Here is a 19720-nt window from a genome sequence, read left to right as displayed (position 1 = left end):
GTGTGTGTGTGTGTGTGTGTGTGTGTGTGTGTGTGTGTGTGTGTGTGTGTGTGTGTGTGTGTGTGTGTGTGTGTGTGTGTGTGTGTGTGTGTGTGTGTGTGTGTGTGTGTGTGTGTGTGTGTGTGTGTGTGTGTGTGTGTGTGTGTGTGTGTGTGTGTGTGTGTGTGTGTGTGTGTGTGTGTGTGTGTGTGTGTGTGTGTGTGTGTGTGTGTGTGTGTGTGTGTGTGTGTGTGTGTGTGTGTGTGTGTGTGTGTGTGTGTGTGTGTGTGTGTGTGTGTGTGTGTGTGTGTGTGTGTGTGTGTGTGTGTGTGTGTGTGTGTGTGTGTGTGTGTGTGTGTGTGTGTGTGTGTGTGTGTGTGTGTGTGTGTGTGTGTGTGTGTGTGTGTGTGTGTGTGTGTGTGTGTGTGTGTGTGTGTGTGTGTGTGTGTGTGTGTGTGTGTGTGTGTGTGTGTGTGTGTGTGTGTGTGTGTGTGTGTGTGTGTGTGTGTGTGTGTGTGTGTGTGTGTGTGTGTGTGTGTGTGTGTGTGTGTGTGTGTGTGTGTGTGTGTGTTTTATAAGTTGTCTTACAAACACCGGCCTGGCAAGTTATTTTTATTTGGTTATTTAACGACGTGTATCAACTACAAGGTTATTTAGCGTCGAAGGTATTGGTGATAGCGAGATGATATTTGGCGATATGAGGCCGAGGATTCGCCATAGATTACCTGGCATTTGCCTTACGGTTGGGGAAAACCTCGGAAAAAACCCAACCAGGTAATCTTTAACACTGCCTATTTTACAGACGTAAGATCTTCGAGACACACCATTACCCTCCCTCACGTGCTCTGTTGAATTCTCCATAGCTCTGCTCCTAGAGGGGAAACGCGCACCGACGTTATTTTTGGCTAGATGTAAATCAGATTAGCCTCTCCAGGCAAACTGGGAATTTCAATGAAAAAATGTTTTTCAGATATATATGTTTGTTATTAGTGAAAAACATAGATAAGGCTCTAAATTTAAATATTCTAGTTTTTTATTTTCAATAGGAAAATATTTTATAAGTTTTATGGGGATTTAATCTAAGTGGTCTTGACTAGGTAATGGGTACTTTTTGTTTCCCTAAAGTTTGCAGCACTTACTCACAGAGAGATCGGCTGTTAATGTATGTATTTGAAAGAGCTATTGTTGAAGAAATATTTTGAGAGCCTGTACTATTAATTCCAGAGCTTACGGATCAAAGAACTTTTCACTCTACTGGGTGTTCATTTCAAAATGTGTCATGACGTCACTGTTGTGAGTCAGCGATTTGAAGCGAGTTTCAGCTTTTATGTCAGAGAAGTTGCCTATATTTAAGGCGTTCAATCTGAACTTGAGAACGTGTACGGTATAACTTGAACGTCGTAGCAACAGATGGCGGTCTGTACGGTCTGTGTGCTACCATAACCTCTTTCGAACTGTGTTTTGCTCGGGCAAGTCGTACGCAGGGTATTTGTTATCATCGGTTGCGTACGGCAACATTCCACAATACAAATCAAATGTTCCGTGTCCATGTTGACCGTCGAAGTTAATGCCAACAAATACGTAAGTAATCGTTTTGACTCTCTCCCCATATCCCGACAGTAAGAAAAAAAACTCACCTCTGTAGACTACGTGTTTCTAAACAGTTCATATTCCTGGCACTACCAGCGTTACCGTACGTATCGGTACGTACTCTTCAGAATGAACGCCGTACTTGCTAGGCAACTTCTCTACCATATAGGTAATTCGCCTTTGCGGAAGTGTAGGAAGATCGAATTCTCTAGGCTCATCGACTAGCCACATGACGACATACAGCGAGCCATGACACACTATGAACTGAACACCCAGTATACTCTATTTTTTCTACCATATATTTTAAGTATATTTGGTTAATAACAATTAGCAATCTTACAATATAAGTGACTATTTTGATTTAGAAATGTCACAGTTGTTTTGAAACTGGAAAAACTAATGACATTAGTTCATCTGTAACATTCGTGACAAAATATGTGTAACATCAGTGACATGGAAGAAACAGCTATAAAATATTTACCGATTATGTTTTTGTGAACTAATTGTATGCTATGAGATTTGCATAGCTTTCACATGGACATTATGAGAATGAATCTCTTTTTGCTTGAGGCAGAAATCTGTTTTATACTTTTTGTTAATACGGTGTAAAGCGAGTTCACAAATCTTGTAACATCCGTGATGGAAACTTTTCTTTATTTTCTGCAATAATATTAAATTTTATTCAAAAACTTTATTTTTCTGTAAAATGATACTGATCTTCTAACTTTATTGTAATAATAAAATTTGAGAAAAGTAATTTCATTTTCAATATATAGGCTCTACAGTTTCAAAATAGTAACAATGTAACATCCGTGACAGCTGGAATGGCTGAATACTAGAGACTAAAATATAGCCCTTCCATGTCCAAAAGAAATGAATGCAAGAGAGAAGAGGATCGAGATAATAATAATAATAATAGTTTTATTTTCTCTGGCAGAGTTAAGGCCATCAGGCCTTCTCTTCCACTCAACTAGGATCAAATCAGATACAGAAAAATACATACCGGTATACAAATATTAACTTAAAAATAATAATAAACATAATTAAGTAAAAAGAGAGATTGAATACATATACACAATCAGTATTAACTTTAAAATAATAATAAAAAATATATATAATAAAAAAGAGACTGAATACAGAATCACAAACGGGAAAATACATTCTAGTATACAAGTATTAACTTAAAAATAAAAGAATTAATACATATGAATATAATCTCACAACTACAGGAATAATAGAATTAGTATGATCAGCACAGCACGTGTTCCATTGAGACAATGACAATTACCTAATGGAAAAATAAAGTAATGACTGTGTAAAATAATAATAATAATAATAATAATAATAATAATAATAATAATAAATAAATAAAAATTATACCTAAAAAACTAGTTCTGTACATTTAAAATATTTCTAAACAACCTAATTTTAAACAACTGAGGACTAAGACTACCCGTGATTTCCAGCGGCAGCGAATTCCATGAGCGGGCCATGGCTATTGAGAAAGAACTTGAGTACAGAGATGTCTGATGACGTGGTATTGATAGCAACAGATTTTGCTGTGAACGTGTATTACGATTATGATGAGAAGCTAGGAGAGTAAACCGAGAGGCAAGGTAGTTGGGTATGGAATCATGTATAATTCGATATAGCAGGCAAAGAGAATGTACTAAACGTCGATCTTGCAAGCGGAGCCAGGAGAGTCGTAGAAAATATTCCGATATATGATCATGTGGGCGGATATTGAAAATAAATCGGATGCAGACATTATGTACACGTTGAAGTTTTTGAGAAAGTTCCGCACTTAGGTCGCTATATAAAACATCACGATAGTCAAAGTGAGGCATTACAAGGGTCTGTACTAGAATTTGTTTGAGTTTAGTAGGAAGGAAATTTTTCAGGCGTTTCAAAGAACTTTTCTACAGATATATCTGATTTGCGTATTCCAGTTCATATTAGAGTCGATATAAATGCGAGATGGAAATCCCATAAGCCTATGATCCAAATAATACAGCACATTAGTTTTTTTTATATATATATAAAAGGGAATGATTTGAAACGTATGTTTGAAGTTTGATCGCTGAGAAGCGCTTCAAAGTGTGGATTGTTACGTTGTATCGTGTAACTACCTGGTTTCGCAGCTCGCAGAGTGAACACAGCAGAAAGATAGCGAAGTCGCTGGCTTCGCGTTACGAATTCTGATCACGTACTCGCAATGTTCATGACCCCCGCGTTTACATACACTGGGACATCAATATCCAGCTTGCTACGGTCCCTGCCACTTGGAACAGAATTCCATTTAGGCTTTTTAATAGTCTCATTTGTACAAAAGATTACATATTCCATTAATCGAAGAGGGAATTTACTGACCCCGAAAGACGATACATTTACTGAATATGTCGTATTCAGGCTTCACACTAACATGTGAATTGTCTACACTAATTTACTTTTTCCTTAGAGACAGCATTGCGATATTACAAAAATATCGGTTTCTTGATTTCGCATAAGTATAGATTTTTCAGTATCCATAATATCGAAAAAGTAGTTTCGACAATTCTGTTTGCGTATCTGTCTGTCTGACTTCTGTCCGCAGCGACTTTGCATACTTTCACTCGGTAATGAGTAACCTTACTATTTCTGCTACCAAAAGACTCAAGTTGCGGGTAAATAGTCTATATCAGGCATGCACAAGGTTTGCGCTCTCCGAGCCGGCTTACAGCTCATGAGAGGAATGCAGATATTAGCTGCGCTCTGTATAAGGGTGAACTGGAAGAAGGGGTGATCTCGTACAAAATATACACGAAAGGAAGTACTATTACGAGTGCTTATGAAATGAATTCCCGTCCAGTGTTTGCAAAACTATCTTGAACTATTATTAATTAATAAAGAAATATTTATTTTACAGAAATAATAGAAATTCTATAGCTACTTAAATGTACAATATCATTTTGTTATATTTTTATTTATCAGTACATCAAAACGAGGTTTTATGCCGTTGGCAGCTGAAAGGAACAGCGGCCTACTGATCATAATGAAACATCAGTTACATATGTTCGATATCTCCCTGTATTTTATTTTTATTGGGTTATTTTACGACGCTGTATCAACATCTAGGTTATTTAGCGTCTGAATGATATGAAGGTGATAATGCTGGTGAAATGAGTCCGGGGTCCAGCACCGAAAGTTACCCAGCATTTGCTCGTATTGGGTTGAGGGAAAACCCCGGAAAAAACCTCAACCAGTAACTTGCCCCGACCGGGATTCGAACCCGGACCACCTGGTTTCGCAGCCAGACGCGCTGACCGTTACTCCACAGGTGTGGTCTCTCCCTTTATTAAAGTTGATTATAGAAAACAGTTGCTCACAAATATAAATGTTGAGCCAAACATAGCAATCATTTTCACAGCCAGCCTGTGTAGTCGTGGGTATTATTGCTAATGTTTAGTCTTGTAAAACTCAACCAGGCTAGTAGTATTATTCAAACGAATATTAATGTTACGGTTTATTTAACGACGCAGAGGTTATATCAGAGTCGCCGGTGTGCCGGAATTTTGTTCCGCAGGAGTTCTTTTACATGCCAGTAAATCTACCGACATGAGCCTGTCGCATTTAAGCACACTTAAATGCCATCGACATGGCCCGGGATCGAACCCGCAACCTTGGGCATAGAAGGCCAGCGCTATACCAGCTCGCCAAACAGGTCGACAATTCCAACGATCTTTAGCTCTTAGGTCACATTGAAAATCAGTAAGTTCGAGCTGTAAATCGTTAAATGTTACGTTCCGTCTTTTAGATTCCTCCATACTGTACCGTAGCAGTATGTAAGCAACGTGAAACAGTTACTGAGTATAGGCCTACACCCTGCACTCCACTAGATAACTGAGTGATCGTTTCCCACTTCTCTACCCATAGCAAGTCTATGTCATTCTGACGTATCTTCCTCTCCGTTTCGGAGAGCGGTAAACACCGCTCTCCCGCTCTGAAGGAGCGCGCGCGCTCGTTGAGCGCTGTTTGTGCAGGCCTTGTCTATATAGTAGGTGGAACCCAGGTGATGCAGCAGAGAAAGAGACAGACAAACATGTTCTTACTGCATGTTCGTAGAGTACATCCAACCTGAAATAAAAGTAGAGCAACTACTGACTTTATAATCTAACGGCGCAACAACCCGAAGTTGACCAGGGCCTACCTGCGTGACAAACATTTTTTCTTCATAACGTATGGGTACAATGTGCTGACGGAGTTGGGGCTCACTTGGAATATGTTCCTTCGTATATTTTTCTAGAAATTCTTTAAAGTGTTTATTATTCAATTCATTAAGCGGCATATTGGTATTGACCATCATGGCACATAGATCCCTGCAAAACATGGATTTCTTATCGTACTCTCTCTGAGTTTGATGGTACTGCTTGTTTTGAGTTACGTGCAACCATATTTCTATGCCTTTTTGTATTGCAGTGTCTTTCAATGCACTATTTCCTTGTAACTTTTATATCTACTTTGCACAACTTACATGTAATGTAAATTATTATTGGCTCTAAACTCCTGAATTAAGTCCTCCAGCCTTTCATACTTCGAACTTTTTGTCTTTGACATTTTACCTCGTCACAAATACAAATGTTACGTTAAGTAAATAATACGACTTTTACATTTAACTGCTTTAAAGCGCTCACTATGACCGTGTTCCGGCTTCAACACAAACTACTGTAGAATGAGCGTGAGTAAGATGCGGTTCTATGTTGTATCAGACGGGACGTATCCCTAGGCTGTGACGTCAGGTACAGTATGAGAGAAGGCAAGTGTCTTCCAGCTTAGACGTAGCTGAAATACGACGCGCATCCAGAAATCCAGATTTTTCCCCTTGAAAGTAAACGTAATTAGCCGTGTCAATTGCGCATGCGTAACAGATCTATGACGTATCAATTATATGCCAGCCGGACAGGTCCCGCCTGGTGCCAGTAGCGTGGCAGCAGTGGTCCGAAATGGAAGCTCTTATTCCTTCTCCCGCCGCCTGCGAGGTTCGGTCGGTGATAAAGTTCTTTAATGCTCAAAGCATTGCGCCAATTGAAATTCATCGGCAGCTCTGTCAGGTCTATGGGCCGAACATCATGAGTAAGCAGATAGTGCATTGCTGGCGTAGCCAGTTTTCCGAAGATCGTCAAAGTGTCCATAATGAAGAGCGCAGTGGGGGACCGTCCCTCATCAATGATGATCGTGTTGAGCTGGTGCGGTAGTGCATCATGGAGAACCGTCGCTTCACGATTACGGACCTGAGCAGCCATTTTCCGCAGATATCGCGATCCTTGAGTCTGTCACTAAGCACCTGGTGTTCAAAAAAGTGTGTGTCAGGTGGGTGCCAAAAAACCTGACACCCGATCACAAAATGCAACGTTTAGGAGCAGCACTGACATTTCTGCAACGGTATCACGATGACGGCGACGAGTTCCTCGACAGGATCGTCACGGGCGATGAGACTTGGATTTCGCACATCACCCCGGAAACCAGGACGAAATTCAAACATACGCTGTCGGTACGGAAAGTGACGTGCACGGTGTTCTGGGACAGGAAGGGCATTCTGCTCATTGACTTCCTTCCAAGAAGTGAAACAGTGAACGCTGACCGTTACTGTGAAACACTGCGAAAATTGCGACGTGCCATTCAAAACAAGAGGCGTGGAATGCTTACTGCAGGTGTTGTGGTCCTCCATGACAATGCTCGTCCACATACGGCTCTGCGCACAGCAGGTGTTTTGACGGAATTTGGCTGGGAGTTGTTTGGTCATCCACCCTACAGTCCTGATCTTGCTCCCAGCGATTTTCACGTTTTCTTGCACCTCAAGAAATTCCTGTCCTCCGGTGAGCGTTTTGGCAACGACGAAGAGCTGAAGACGTCTGTCACACGCTGGTTCCATTCACAGGCGGCAGAGTTCTACGACAGAGGGATACAAAAGTTGATCCCACGATACAAGTGTCTCAATTCTGATGGTGGCTATGTTGAAAAATAGCTGAAACATTGCTGTACCTGTTGCCAATAAATGTTTTCCTGAAAATGTGTGTTCTTTTTTTTAATAGGGAAACTTACTTTCTGGAATTGCCTCGTACTAAGCTTACTAACGAGTTTTGGAATAATATTTGGAGAAATTCCACAAATAGTAACAGTATAGTCCTAATAAAAAAGAGTAATTAGAATAATAATAGGTGGCAAATCTAGGGAATCGTGTAGAACTACTTAAAAAAACTACAAATAATGCCCATGGCTTGTCAGTATAATAATCTTAATAATCATAATATCTTTCTCGCACGTAATCTTGAGAACTTTGTAACTAATTCAACAGTTCATTGAATAAATACGCGTCAAAAAATGACTTTCATACTCCATCGAAAATTCTATCGTGCTATCAAAAAGGAGTGCGTTATGTGGCAGTAAAGATTTTTAATAGTCTCCCTATCGATATAAAAAATGGAACTCAAAACGTAAGATTATTTAGGGCCAAATTAAAGTACCTATTTCTCACGCCTTCTATTCTGTAGAATTCATGACATTCAACAACGCTTCAATGAATTGATACTAAAATGTGTGTTGTGCTAGTAGACTATATTGTAAACCTATTCTGTATATATTTCTGTGACTGTAAATTAAGACTTAATAATATTATAAATTTTTTCGACTTGTTCCATATTCTAGCTGTGAAGCGATGTATGAATACCATGGAATGTTAATAAATATAATACAATATAATGTCTCCTAGTTAATTCGTAATATTTTTATTTACCTGTAGAACCGTCTATCGGTCATTAAAGGGGACCTCAAAGCATAACAATTTTACTGTGCTGTGTTATCTTCAAAGATTATGAATTTTTCTCCAATAATAGGTAAGAGGTTGAATATGATGGTAGAAACTGGATTAATTTTGCTCAGGATAGGGAAAGATGGGGGCTAATGTGAGGGCGACAATGAATCTCTGGGTTCTCTAAAAATCATTTGTAAATGTGTTTGAAATGCAATATAACACTTAATATCAACTGCATCAACATACTTGTGTTTTGGTCTTCTTGAACAAATATAGAAGTACATTTAACACTGAGTCAGACTTGCGAAATAGATTATCTGTAATTGAACCAGACTTCGCAAAACCGACAGCTGCAAAATAACAGCAACCATCTTATTATAGTACTAGCTGTACCCGTGCGCCCCGTTGCACTTATTAGAAATAAATATAAATTAATTACATAACTGAAATAGAACATTGGGTCCAGGGATCATTCGTGTTTGATAGAAGAATAAATCGTTTAATATGGTACTTAATTTAAATTGTATTTAAATAACTAAAATGCTATCATTTTGATCCAGAGACCACTCATTTGGTTCAAATATAATTCGTTTAACATTTTTCTAGATTAGTCTTGAATGCATCCTTTAATAAATCACTCCAAATTAATAGAGTTAATTGTGAAGGTTAATTAGCTTCTGAGGTTACTTCATACAGACACACAAAATATTCTCTGTATACTAATATTGATAAACGTCAAGGCCGCCTTAAATAGACGGAGTCATTTGTTTTGATTTCATTGTAGCCATCGTCGTCGTTCCTGCAATAACTCCTATGTCACATATCGATTTTCAGATTTTTGCTCTATTAAATAACTTAAATAGTGATGCAGCAAATAATACAATCTACTATATATAACTTAATTATATTTCTTTCTTTCGAAAATGTAAGAACTCACGATCTCCTATGCACTACTGCCATAGAATGAATAAATTTGTTTTTCTTCCTACTAAAAAATTTAATATTTTGCACCTAGAAGTTACGGAACAACGACACTATAATCTGAGGCGGCGGTGGAAATGTATTGTTATTTTAAAACTCTTGTATATCCTTAAATATCAGTCCTATCAAAATTTTGCCTGGAATAAAACTTATCGGAAATCATTTTAAAGGAACTTTTGTTATGTAACATTTTTCACAAAAATCAATAGTAAGCGAGATATTTCGGTTTATTTATTTCAGGCCCCCTTATAACTCCCCTTTTAAATAAAGTATTTTGAATTCTCTATAGCCTAAAATCTAAGTTACAACGAACTTAATTTATATTCCAATTTTCATCGAAATCCGTTCAGCCATTATCGCGTGAAAAGGTAACAAACATCCAGACAGGCAGACAGACTTAAATATCAGTCCTATCAAAATTTTGCCTGGAATAAAACTTATCGGAAATCATTTTAAAGGAACTTTTGTTATGTAACATTTTTCACAAAAATCAATAATAAGCGAGATATTTCGGTTTATTTAATTCAGGCCCCCTTATAACCCCCCTTTCAAATAAAATATTTTGAATGCCATATAGCCTAAAATCTAAGTTACAACGAACTTAATTTATGTTCCAATTTTCCTCGAAATCCGTTCAGCCATTATCGCGTGAAAAGGTAACAAACATACAGACAGACAGACAGACATACAAACAAAAATTTCAAAAAAGCAATTTTCGGTTTCAGGGTGGTTAATTATATATGTTAGGACCAATTATTTTTGGAAAATCGAAAATTACCACAAAAATTTCGGCTACAGATTTATTATTAGTATAGATGTTTTATGTAGAAGGAATTGTCCTGCCAAGAGTTTAAACCGGTCGAATTAGCAGGCCGGTAATATTTAGAGGTTGTAGGTAGAAGGAGGAAGAACGCTAGCAAACCCTAAATTCCATTGGCCTGCTAGTCCGAACGGTTTAAAAGTTTTGGCGGGACGAATCCTTCTGTACAAAAACATACTGTCACAACCTTGTAGAAGGACTAAACTGATATTTTTCATAGCAAAATGTGATAAAACAAAATACCTTCGTACTGATGTATTTTCATAATATATTCAAAAGGAAAAACAATAATTCAATGCCGATATCAATTTATTGATAAGTAGAATATGCATATATGCTTGAATTATTTAAAAACTTATAGGGGGTCCACCAAAATGAAGTATGAATTTCAAGGATTCCGTGACACTCAAAATGTTCAGTTATGGATTCAATTATTATGGAAATGAATATACTGTGTTTGTAACAAATACAGGGACATCATTTTATTTTTACTTCAATTTTTATTGTACCTGAGTTTTTTAATGTACTTCACTCCCACCCCTTCTACTAATCAAGTTTAACCGTCCTCCACACAGAACCAAGACCGCATATACAGTCATAGTAAACAGTACGTTCCAAAAATATGTTCGCGTTTTCCAGTGACGAAACAGCTTTCAATATTGAATCATTTTCGCACAGGTACTGTCGTCCATTTGCCCACGTCGGATCCCGATTTCCCCCACCAGCTTTTATTCGCCAGCTAGTGGCTGGGCTGTCTTAGTTCTTTTCTGAGAACATTAATTTCTGTTAGGAATTGGACGTCTACGTAATATTATACAACTGTTTTAAATAACTTCATTAAAAGGGCCTATTTAAGTAATTAACTGTCTCGTGATTTCCTCCCTTTCTACGACCCTGCGACATAATCACTTGGACAGACAGTAGATAGCATGTCTGAGTAATTGTATCTTTTCGGATCGGGCAGAAGTGAAGATTGAATTTACAGTACGTAAGGTACTTTTTATAGAATAGGTGCAGAATTATTTCAACATGAGTTACTAGTACGAAGGACGAAACTGGTAATTTGGATTAGGTACAATAGTCTATAGTGCGATAATGTGCAAATTAGAACTGAACCCTGTATCAAAATGAACGGCCACCATTTTAAAAAATGTGTTTAAATATCCATATTATGTTTATTTTTCAATTTAACTTCATTCTCTATATTGTACGCTAATGTGCTGTAGACAGCATAATATACACTGCATAATGAATACGTCCATTTGGACAGCTCAGTTCGTGAGTAAAAACACTCATTGTTAATACTTTACTGTATTTTGATAAAACAAAAAGCTAATGAAAATTATCAAAATCAAAAGCGCGTTATTTCCTAGTTTACGTGAATGGATGAACTACTTTTCTTTCCTCCTATACCTAGTAAACTGATTTGTTTGTATATTACGCCAGTACCATCGTACTCCAGTCGTGGAAGGGGGTAGCAAACGGCGTTGATCCAGAAGTATAGCCAAGTTAATATTAAAAATGTTAGTGAAAATAAAATGATGTCCCTGTACAATGATAAATATGACAACTATATCGTCGGAGAGATACTGACGATGACGACGAAGTCTACGACGGCGATGAGAGCGAAGGTGGCATTATGACGAAGATAAGGTTGACGACAACCGCGGGGTAGGCGTTGACGTTGGCCACGATGACGAAGTTGATTTGACGACGATTACTTTGCAAGACGACTACGACGACGGTGACAGAGCTGATGATGATGTAATGTGTCTAGTTGTTGGCTCTTCATGGTTGTGCTGTTCGCTATGCTTCTCAAGACATGAGATTAGCATGGTGCATGCAACGCAAACACGGCGCGCGGGATGGGGGAGGCACTTCACCCCTCATTTCCATGGAAATTGGAACGCTGCTCCAGGCATGGCTCAATAAAATACAGGCGAACAATCTCCAGACCCGACAAATTAAAAAGAAAATTAAATTGAGACTCCGAAAAGTATAGAGCTTTGGAAGAATGTTCTGCTGCTGACTCCGTCACGAACTAGAAAAATGGAGGTTTTGTACTGCACCATACGGGGCACAATAACTCAATGAAAAGAGAAAACGACCTTGATACACTTTCGTACTTTCGCACTGTAACCAGAGGCACAATTATTTGCAATCAATTAAATCAGAAAGTGATCAAAATACACTTAAGGCTCTGAAACTCTGAAATTTCTAACTTCTACATTTTTGCATAAATTAATCTGAAACTTCTGTAACATATTTCTTACAATGTGGATGGATATGCAATACATAAATTTTTGTGCGAGATCGTGCGTATTTCCTTGGTTTCCGCACAGAACCAATCCGCGGAAAATGTAAAATTCCACATTCACTATTCCCAACCTAACACACATAACAATTTCCCTATTCTTACCGCTTAAGTGACATTGATTTTACTGCTTTAGGCTTTTAACATATTATTTTTAGAGACGTTCAATATAGTAATAATTATAAATTGGAAACTTACCACTGCAATTTCACTTAATTGCACTGTTAATTATTGTTTTTAAATATTTGCAAAAATTAAGTATACTCTACAACTCCACTAAAGTTACTGCATTCGTGATGCAAGTAACATTAAGGAAGCCGTGAAAAAATCAACAAGATTCCAGATGCCGATGTTATTACTGCAATATGTTATATAAATAATATTGTTAAAAAATTGAAATGAAAAATAAATCATTACATAATCTTACCGTTTGTTTTAAGTTCGCATTTATAGACTGGGGGGGGGGAAGACAGACGTATATCACGGCCTGCTGGAGTATAGTAAACACAGAAAACATTTTGAAGCAACAATGTTGACGATAGATATTTTTGTTTTGCAAATTTGCCGTCATTGAACAGAAACCAAGATGGAGATTTCATTGCAACTATTTATAAATTCCTCTTTCAGGTATGTAATAAACGATCTTCGCACAAAATAATGTACGATACACGAGCGGTATGTTTTCTTTCAATTCTCGGAAATTAAAAAAGCTCAACTACGTTTCGCTTTTTCAAACTTTTCCTCGAACATGAAAACTTCAACATACCGTTCTTGTAACGCATATTGCTATTACTTTTATATTCCAATTAGTTTACTTATAATTAATTTTTGTTGTTTATTTTAAATACTGAATTATAATTGTTCCGTTTTTGAACGTTTACATAATCTTTCTTTAAATATATATTTAATTTATTCCTGATAGATGTGTGTATAATATAACACATGCTTTTCATCTTTCGTACTGTCGCACTGTAATCAGAGGCACAATTATTTGCAATCAATTAAATCAGAAAATGATCAGAATGCACTTAAGGCTATGAAACTCTGAAATTTGTAACTTCTACATTTTTACATAAATTAATCTGAAACTTTTGCCACATATTTCTTACAATGTGGAAGGACATGTAACACACAAATTTTTACTTTGATATTCCAGTTAGTTTACTTATAATTAACTTTTGTTGTTTCTTTTAAATACTGAATTATAACTGTTCCGTTTCTTAACGTTTACATAATCTTCCTTTAAATTTATATTTCATTTATTCCTGATAGGTGTATGCATAATATGACACATGCTTTTCATCTTTTTCCTATAAGTATTGAGACAAAAATTTCTTACCCGTTTAGTTGTCAATCTTTCAATTATTTTTAACTTATCACATCCTCAACACACGCACGAATATAACCTAGTATATTTTAATATAATTCAGTATTTTCTTACATCATAATTTAATTTAATTTAAATAAACAATAGTGTAAACTTGTATAATACCGAGCGATTCCCCTTACGAGATGGATGACGAAATCTGCAGTATGCAGAATATTGATACGAGTAAATTGAATGTTCATTAACCTAAACGAGAACTTGAGAACGAGGTGAAAATGGTATTACTATGAGAAACGAATAGAAATAACAATTTAATTTAATTTTTTTTTACAGTTAAATATTAGTTCAGGATAAAATTATAACGTCCATAGGATTTTCTCATCATTATTCTGATTCTGGGTTATGCTTAAAAAATGGACAGTTGCATCTTCGTTTGTTTCAAAACGGACAAAAGCCAATCTTAATACCAAAATTAGACAATATCACTTTAAGTATGTTTTACAAGTGCTTTAAACAAATAATTTTAATATATTATTTCTTATATTATTTCAATGTACCGAAGCAAGTATGATATTTCCATGCAGATATTCTGCGTCATCATATGATGAAAGAGTAATGGAACGGAGAAAAATTCTCTCCGGCGCCGGGATTTGAACCCGGGTTTTCAGCTCTACGTGCTGATGCTTTATCCACTAAGCCACACCGGATACAACCCCGGCGTCGGACAGAAATGTCTCTGATTGAGTTCCAACTCTTGGGTTCCCTCTAGTGGCCGCCCTCTGCACTACTTCATAGATGTCTATGAACATAGGACCGAAGTCTACACATGTGCTGAGGTGCACTCGTTATGAGTGACTAGTTGGCCGGGGTCCGACGGAATAAGCGCCGTCTTAAATCACTTCGTGATTTACGCATATCATATATTATTTCAATGTACCGAAGTACACATGATATTTCCATGCAGATATTCTGCGTCATCATACGATGAAAGAGTAATGGAACGGAGAAAAATTCTCTCCGGCGCCGGCCAACTAGTCACTCATAACGAGTGCACCTCAGCACATGTGTGGACTTCGGTCCTAAGTTCATAGACATCTATGACGTAGTGCAGAGGGCGGCCACTAGAGAGAACCCAAGAGTTGGAACTCAATCAGAGACATTTCGGTCCGACGCCGGGGTTGTATCCGGTGTGGCTTAGTGGATAAAGCATCAGCACGTAGAGCTGAAAACCCGGGTTCAAATCCCGGCGCCGGAGAGAATTTTTCTCCCTTCGATTACTCTTTCATCGTATGATGACGCAGAATATCTGCATGGAAATATCATATGTACTTCGGTACATTGAAATAATATATATTATATGCGTAAATCACGAAGTGATTTAAGACGGCGCTTATTCCGTCGGATCCCGGCCAACTAGTCACTCATAACGAGTGCGCCTCAGCACATGTGTGAACTTCGGTCCTATGTTCATAGACATCTATAACGTAGTGCAGAGGGCGGCCACTAGAGGGAACTCAAGAGTTGGAACTCAATCAGAGACATTTCTGTCCGACGCCGGGGTTGTATCCGGTGTGGCTTAGTGGATAAAGCATCAGCACGTAGAGCTGAAAACCCGGGTTCAAATCCCGGCGCCGGAGAGAATTTTTCTCCGTTCCATTACTCTTTCATCGTATGATGACGCAGAATATCTGCATGGAAATATCATATTTACTTCGGTACATTGAAATAATATATGATATGCGTAAATCACGAAGTGATTTAAGACGGCGCTTATTCCGTCGGATCCCGGCCAACTAGTCACTCATAACGAGTGCACCTCAGCACATGTGTGGACTTCGGTCCTATTTTCATAGACATCTATGACGTAGTGCAGAGGACGGCCACTAGAGAGAACCCAAGAGTTGGAACTCAATCAGAGACATTTCTGTCCGACGCCGGGGTTGTATCCGGTGTGGCTTAGTGGATAAAGCATCAGCACGTAGAGCTGAAAACTCGGGTTCAAATCCCGGCGCCGGAGAGAATTTTTCTCCGTTCCATTACTCTTTCACCAAATAATTTTAAGTTAAGATCTGATTTATTTTGTTAATAAAGTTACCAGTATGACCTACAAAAATTGTAATATCTTACAGCCCATAAAGTAGACGTTAAAATAATGAACAAATATGGCTCTATTGACAAATAATAAAAATGGCTCTTATCCATCTTTTGTACTAGGCTCCTCATGATGTAGGAGTGAAAAAATGAACAGCGTACATAAGCAATCATATCGTTAAAAATAATTACAGTTACGAGGCTGCTAGGAAAGGATTTCGTAGATATTTCAATCTCGCACGCCATGATCGTGTTACTAGTGGCCATGCCATCAAAGTATGGACTACAGTCCTTGAGTCCATAGAATCAGCTATGGAAAGAAAACCACCGGGTGGAAGAACTGTTCTTGAATTGATTGCAAATGCACGCTGTGCACCGTTCCACTACTCCGTGGCGACTAACAGTTTACTATTGCGTAAATGGCATAGCTTCTGCAATATAAGACAGATACCTTCTGTCTGCTAGAGTCGACGGTAATTCGGAAGGCGATAGTCTGCTAGCGTTTGCGTCGAGAGCAAGGCAGCGTAAAACATTGCCACATCGTACTTTACGCTCAAGTGCAATGCAAATAGCGCAGGAGAGAATTTAAATTATCAAAAGACAATAATGATCTTAGCCGTTGATTACTGTAAGCTTGACACCAAACAAACCCTCTTTCCTTCACTAACAATATTCTTTGCACTTTTCTCAATCCCACACCACATGCTTTTGCAGTCGTTTCTTGCGCGTTGGCAACGTTGCAGTCAGCAGCAAGATGGCCAGCACCGTTCTGCTCGTCAACGTTTTTAAAATAATTATACACCTTAAACACTATTTTCCTCTCCTACCTGTGCAATACTTGTCTTTTTACAGTCTCTTCTTCCATTTATTTATCTTACACAGTTAATGTTACTTTTACTTATTCAATGTATTGAACTCTCACACGTGAACAAACGAACTCTGAAAGACTGATTCTGATTGGTTCTACTGTACAAGTTTGTGACGTCACATATCAGAAATGCTACGGCGCATGTAGCACCTGACCGCCTTCCGAAATGCCGTCTAGTCTACTATACTCGTGGATCGAGTACGTTAATATAGCCCATTTCCCTGGCGAACTTTGTATATTTATGTTATGTCATAAGTAGACCGAGGATTTGCACGAAAATGCATGCTTTTTTTATTGATACGTCACATTCAAGAAGTATTACTCACATAAGTTATCATTGCATTTCAAAACGAAGAATTAAAGAATAAGACCAATTTCATTTTTCATACGGTGCATTTTTCAACATTTTCCATGTAAAATGTGTGTTTTAATTTAATTTTGCATATATAGTTGTTGACAAAACATAACGTCCTTAGTTCCAGGAGATAAGATTGATAGAAATACTCGAGATACTCGCCCCTTATCGCCTACTGTAAATGTAATATCAGTGAGCAAAAGGCAAAACTGCTATCACAGCTATCTTCTATTGTAAAAATCACACAGAAAGTTGAGCTGCCTTAGGCGGTGGAGTGGGATGAGGAAGTTATGACTCGTTTCGACCTTAATTTTTTTTTTTTTTTTGCTATTTCTTCACGTTTTCCACACATTTTTACAATGAAACTTCAAACTGTCACAATCACGTTCAAGAAATTCGTAACTCATGGGGATGGCCAAACATTTCAATTGGTTGTTTACGTCCTTGGTTCAAGCCAACAAACAAGAAGAAAAGAAACTACTTATTCTGAGTTCAGAAATGAGCGACTACGGAAGGTAAGTTCCAGCTAATACCTATAGAGGGCAAAGCGTTGGTTCGCCCAGCATGCAGGAAAGCTTGAAATTTCTAGTATCACACTACTCGCTCCTGTCTAAGGCCATTGAAAAAACTGGAGGCAAGGGGTTTACGCCCCCTTCACTCCTCGGCGATAGTTGAAAATGCAGAGAGGCCAAAAGAAACATATAGAAATTGTCTAAAAAAATGCATCACAGTGTGCCAGAAAAACAGTGGTCTTGCACAAAGTGGCATCTGTGTTGAAGTGGCAGACGAACTCTGGGCTAAGTACTGGGGATCTTACAAGGAACCCTCTTTTTAAGTTTGTACAAATTACGTTCTGTGATGCTGAATGTGCATTTTTAGAATACAGGCTTGTATTATGTGAAAAATGCGTTACTTCACAAAAAAAAACCTAGAAAAATCTCTTATTTTTACTGTCATTTACAGTATATTAGAGCACCCCTCAATTATATTAACACAAGTGAAGTTATTTGATACTTCTAAGATTTGTTTTTAAGTAAAGATCTAGTCAGAAGCTATCTGTAATTAAAAGTGCACTAAAGCGTACCATAACTCATTTTTGAATTTTTAGTGCGTATATTTCTGGCGAGATTTCTGAGGTTTTTAGTACAGTAGACTCTCCTAAGTTCGACTGAACGGAATTGAAAGTTCAGCCCAATAAGGGTAGCGGGTGTGGCAGATGAAATGAATACAAATTCTTGTTGGTTATCCACCAACGAATACAGTACTGTACTTGCATTTCCTGCCCGCCCCAAGACTTGTGTATGCGCTTCTAGTACCACAGTGGGTTTCGACAGTTCCGTCTCACAAACGGCACAATTCTCAAATAGAAAAAGGAGAGTTCGTTAATTTAAAATCAGTGATTAAATATGGATGTCCTAACCAATAAAAATATTCTGTTTTCCTTTAACAAAAGTATCACTACCAGACAAAGAACCAATTCCCATTCAAATGGCAAACCCATTTCTTAGTGCCCGTATAAGGGCGTGTCTAATTCGCCTACATAAGCAGTCGAACTGTAGGATGTCGAACTTCAGAGCTTTCACTGTACATATTTGCATGCATATTGTGACAATTTTAAGTGCATAGAAATTCGCTGAAAAGTGTACTTACAGGGCAAAAGCGTTTAAGAAAAATTTCCTTTGTTCCCCTTAACTTCTTATAGATTTGATTGCGAAATAAAATACTTAGCTACGAAATAAAGTACTATGTAATTCATTCCAGAAAAAAAAGGTTGTATATTGGAATCCTTTCCTCGAATTCATGAATTGATAGTGATGTCCCTACTAAATGGAACGAAAACACGCCGACTGCATCAATGCGGAGTAGCGATCACATTCGTCCTCATAACACAACTCAGTGCCCGGCGACGCATCGGAAGGCTACTTTCACCAAATGGGCAAATTTATGCTCACTGTCGTCCAGGGGAATTAGCTTTGTTTTGTTCCTGCATCAAGCTACTGCCTGACTCCTCTCGCAGTGGAATACGTAACATTTCTCGGCGAAGGGATGCCCACCCAAAGTTCTGTTATTTCCAGAAACAGCTAGCATTTTGTTACCTAGTCTCTCATTTAAGAAATTAATTCGATGCAGCTAAAATGTCGATTTCGATATTTTCGCAAAAATACACGTGTTTGCAATCACTTATCAGTAAATGGATAATAACAAAAATACACGTGTTTACAATCACTTATCAGTAAATGGATAATCGCAAAAATACACGTTTTTACAATCACTTATCCGTAAATGCATAATCGCAAAAATATATGTGTTTGCAATCACTTATCCGTAAATGGATAATCGCAAAACTATACGTTTCTACAATCACTTATCAGTAAATGGATAATCGCAAAAATGCACGTGCTTACAATCACTTATCGGTAAATGGATAATCGCAAAAATACACGTGTTTACAATCACTTATCGGTAAATGGATAATCGCAAAAATGCACGTTTTTACAATCACTTATCAGTAAATGGATAATCACAAAAATACACGTGTTTACAATCACTTATCAGTAAATGGATAATCGCAAAAATTCACGTTTTTATAATCACTTATCAGTAAATT

The sequence above is a fragment of the Periplaneta americana genome, chromosome 10 (assembly GCF_040183065.1).
Source record: "Periplaneta americana isolate PAMFEO1 chromosome 10, P.americana_PAMFEO1_priV1, whole genome shotgun sequence".
Classification (NCBI taxonomy): Eukaryota; Metazoa; Arthropoda; class Insecta; order Blattodea; family Blattidae; genus Periplaneta; species Periplaneta americana.
Note: the sequence above shows the minus strand (reverse complement) of the source record.